This window comes from Macrobrachium nipponense, chromosome 14 (assembly GCF_015104395.2).
Source record: "Macrobrachium nipponense isolate FS-2020 chromosome 14, ASM1510439v2, whole genome shotgun sequence".
In the NCBI taxonomy this organism is placed as follows: domain Eukaryota; kingdom Metazoa; phylum Arthropoda; class Malacostraca; order Decapoda; family Palaemonidae; genus Macrobrachium; species Macrobrachium nipponense.
In genome coordinates, this window is record NC_087207.1 from 12,708,925 (window position 1) to 12,714,111 (window position 5,187).

Here is a 5,187-nt window from a genome sequence, read left to right on the forward strand (position 1 = left end):
AAGCCGAAAATAACACGTTCCCTGAATGAAAAATAGACCTATGTAACGGTATTAACTAAATTTTCGATCAACAACTAATAACTACAAAATAGACAAGCATTTCCAAGTCCACCATGAAGAGTTACCTTCCATCCCACTGAATTTTACGAACCATTTAACAACTATTTTGAAGAGAGGAATATTCGTCAGTCAAAAATAACATAAACAAATGCTTCTCTTGCACAGTCCTATAAAAAGCTTTCGTTTCCAATTCCCTGGCTGGATGCAATTCATAATTGAACGAATTATTAAAGCCTCTTGGCTTTTATCGCCCATGCCTGCCTGGATTTTATGACATCATATGGGGGGATCTCGGCCAATAAAATTCGGCCATAAAGGGAGGGGAGAATTAATTCTGCAGGGCTAAGCAACGGAAAAGAGAGGTGACCTTCGAATGAAATTTGAACCTTTGGCTTGTTCTGAAGATTCAGAAGTGTGATGAAATGGTATTTGTGTGGTTTTATGCTTACTTGTCGATTCTCAATGAAATATCGCCCAGTAGACTAAATCAGTTTTAGAAAATCTGTGAATTTTAATGCGCTTCATACGTGGTAGAATGTAGGGGGTGATATAAGGGAGGTCATGTTAGCGTAAGTATACTTAACTAGAGGAGAATGAAAAACAAATGGAGTATAAATAATATGCATAATAAACCTATGATTTCTTGCATTCATTATATTAGGATTGGTTATTATTATTATCATTAGTATTATTGTAGGGAAAAACTCTCTATCACGAGAGTATATATGATGTTCTAAAGGGTCCACAATAATACAAAGTGTAAAAAGCCCGTGTATAATTTTGAAGACTTTTACAGAAAGCTTTCGAACCCTTCCCTGGGTTCATCTTCAGTCCAAATGAACAATAAGTTACAACAAGTGCAGAGGTAAATTTAAAAAACAAGAGTCGTTTTGAAGATCGTTGACAACGGTCGTTAGCTCGTTAATGGGCCAGGTGATGAAAGAAAGAGGGTAGTATAACAACAACTACGGTGATATCCTCTCCCCCTATCAATCCTTCTGGCTGCAATTCTGTTGGATCTTCGTACAGGTTGCTGCAACATTACATGAAGTCCTTCATCCAAGGGCGTAGATTGGGCACCGTAATCAGACTCCCCGGGGCAGCGGTTACCTTGACTGGAAGAGGCAAGGCAGAGGCAGCATCAGGAGAGGGAAAAACAGAGCCTGTCCTACATTTAAAATCTTTAAAAACATACTAGTAATAATAAAATTTTACAAATGGGTCTTCGTTGACAAAAGACTTGTTTCCTTTGAATGATTCTCCTAAACTTATAGCAGCTCCCTCGACTAGTCGTCTGACATTTACATTGTTACTTTTAAAAGATAATTTTAGCCTCGTTCCAGTTGGGTCTATGATCATTCCTGAATGCATGTGCTACTATTGCGCTGTTTTGTGATTGTAGTTCATAAGCTCGCTTCTGTTCGCCCAAACGTTTATCTAGTCCCCGTCCACTTTCACCAAAATATTTACTATTACAATCCATACACGATAGTTTCGTAAACGTCCTGGGACTATGGGATTTTTATCATTGTTATTGTTTCTTACGAGGGAACGTCTTATTGTATTTTCATATTTGAACACAATTTTAGTTTCCTTCTGACTTTTGTTTATATGTCCACTTATATTCTTTACTACTGGATTAAAGGGAAGGGACAAATATCTTTTTGGTTTTTCCCTTGGTATTATCTCTCAGTCCCATAGAAAGACTTCCTCGCTCGCAAATTGCTTTCTCCATGAAGTGAGGGTGATATCTGAGACTTCTAAAAGTAGTCGTGATGTTTAAGTTCACCGTCTATATATTCGGAGTCGCAAATTTTCTGTTGTATGTCACCGATGATATTTAGTTCTCTTAACGGAACATATTATTTTATTATAGATATTCGATATTAACATTAGTTAACATAAATCGAAACTACCTCTATTATCATGAATTCGTTTTACAAACTCAGCAAAGAAATGGGAAATTCTGTCACCAATCATAATGGATAACAGCTGTCCTTTATTTTGTATAGTATATATTCTAATTTACCGTTTATATATGTCACCTGAATCTAGAAATAAAAATAATTCAAACAACAGCCTTATGTCTTTGGTGGAGATGCTTTCAGTTGGAGATCATTAATGCAAGAGAAATTCGGCTGACCCGAGATTCCATTATTATGCCTCCCTGGAAGGGCTAGTCTGTGGAGCCATTGCAAGTCCTGTATTAGGCTTTGCGAAGATCAGGAATGAATCCAATAGGAAATGAACGCCATCATACATTAATCCACATCTTCACCATTTCATGGATTATGACTTTGTAAACTCGCCCTATTCCTATCTTATTTTCCCATTACAGTGTCGTTGACATAAAAGATAATGCCAATATCGGCGACATTTATGAATACATAAAAGTACCATCTTGCTAGGTAATGGTAAAATAGATGAAAAAAATTAATCCATAGTGCATTAGGCCTAGAGTTGTTTTCCTTCAGTAATCACAATAAATAGGAAATGTCATTGATATGGTCTTAAAAATAATCAGACATAATTCTGAGAACCCTTGAAATTTGACAGATCTCTCTCTCTTTCTCTCTCTCTCCCTACCTACCTACCTACCTACCTACCTACCTAGTGAGAATTTATATAAGTGTCGAAAAGTTCATGAGACCAGGCACCAAAGCCCTCACTCAGCTCAGGGCCTTCCACACCTTCAGATCTACGTTGGAAATAATATGTGTGTGTATATATATATATATATATATATATATATATATATATATATATATATATATATATATATATATATATAATATGTGTGTGTGTATGTACTGAAGGGGAATTATAGTTAAGAAATTTGTCGCCTCACGCCCTCGAATCACTGAACACGAGAACTCGGTGTTTCTGTGGCGCCTTTACCTGATACTCTTTCTGTTCCAGCAGTCTTGCAATGTAATTACATTACTGGGAACGAAAAGCTCCGCCTCGTCACTTCCATTCTATAACCAGTAACGTGAACGGGAGGACAAATTTTCTACCAGATTAGTCTGTCCTATGCATTCCGAGCCTTCCTAATCTCATGAGAGATGAATCGGACCTCCCGTGGCATAAATATCTTTCTTCTATCAGGAGGTCGGGTGCTCAATCCATTTTTCTTTCAGTTTAAAGGTTTCTCGGTTCTCCTTTTGTCACACTTATTCGATATCATTCATTCAAGTTATTCGGTTTTATTTTAGATGATACCTTCTGGGAATATCTTTCAGTCTTTTGCCCTTAAGGGCTTTGTTCAGGATGTTGGAGCGTCGTGGCTATATATGTGGGTGTGTGTGGGTATAAGTCCCAACTGAGCCATTTTGATCGCCACTACATTTTTTTCCTTTTTATAGCTGTGGTGTGTGGGCATAAGTACCAGTTGAGTCCTTTTGATCCTCAATTTCATTTTTTTTTATAGTTTCACAACACGGTTGCGTGACTCCTACAGACTTGCATAAATCCAAAGTCATCCCACGCTCTCGAGCAAATCTTACGGACACCATAGTCCAACTACTTTGCTAATTTTTTCTTTTTTTTCTATTTATCCCTTTTCCCACTATAAGGTTGTGTAGCTTCGTTGATTTTGCCTTGCTCCAGTTTTTGTTCTTTATTGTACAGGGTGTCCATACAGTCCCAGTAACATTACAGTAATAAATACTTGTAATAGTACTGAGTCTTTATGGACACCCTGTATAAATACCTTACGTAACATGTATCTTCATATTAATGTATCATTCTTAGCTAAGCAAATAATCTGGGATATCCAAGGTCTAGCTGAATAATCTCAGTAAATAACGAAGGTACAATTTTCTTGCAGCAAGTTCTACGGTGCAGTTGTTTGTCTGAAATGCTTCAGTTCGTTCAAAGTATTGACAATTATCGTGGCAATCTGGTCACATCCAACTTTTCTGAAATCAGTCAGGATTTTTTGCTTGATCAAGAGAGTCCAATTAAACTTATCCGTGCAACACGTGCAGTTTTCATTTATCAAACCATTAGTCCGAACCATTAGATCCATTAGACTCAGAGGTGGGTGGGGTTATGTATTTGATAGAAGAAAGAAGGTAAGACTTTTTTGCTTTGTTGAATATTTCAAAAAGAAATTGAAAGTTGGAGAGTGGAAAGTCAGGTATGTGGCAACATAACGAAGATAACACACACACACACACACACACACACACACACACACACACACACACACCTTATATCATATATATATATATATATTATCATATAATACACACACCACACACACACACACACAACACACATATATATATATATATATATATATAGTATATATATATATATATATATATATAATATACATACACACACACCACACACACATATATATATATATATATATATATATATATATAGTACAATATATATATATATACATACATACACACACACACCCACACATATATATATATATATATATATATATATATATATATATATATATATATATATATATAATGCATGTAGCTTTAGCAGTAATAGAAGAAGTAAATAAATCGACGAACTCCTTTTTTTTATCTTTTTACGTCTAGATTATTTATTTCCTTGACTCAAATATGCACCGTTATTATTTCTATGTAAACGTGTAAATTACTATAATAACTAATAATAATAATAATAATAATAATAATAATAATAAAATAATAATATAATAATAATAATACCTGGGCAATTATCGAGCATTTGCTCGATAATTGCCCATTAAGATTCTATTCTTTTTTATTCCATTAGGTTTGTGACGATACGTTCGGCCTCTTTTAAAAGTGAATATGAAGCTGACCTCTTAGTAGAATATGCCAATGCAATACATCCGAGCATAAAGTTTACGATCGAAAAAGAGGCGAACGACCGCCTACCATTCCTGGACGTTTTAGTTTTCAGAGAAAACGACTGTTTTAATACACGATTTTTAGGATGAAAACTTTTACTGGACTTGGTACCAACTTTTATAGCTCCTGTTTTATGCATTTTAAGTCCAACTCTGTTTCTACCCTTCTCCACCGAGCACTTGTCCTTACGTCGAACTGGGTCTTTTCCATAACGAAATAACTTTTTTAATTGACATTTTTAACAATAACTGTTTCCCTG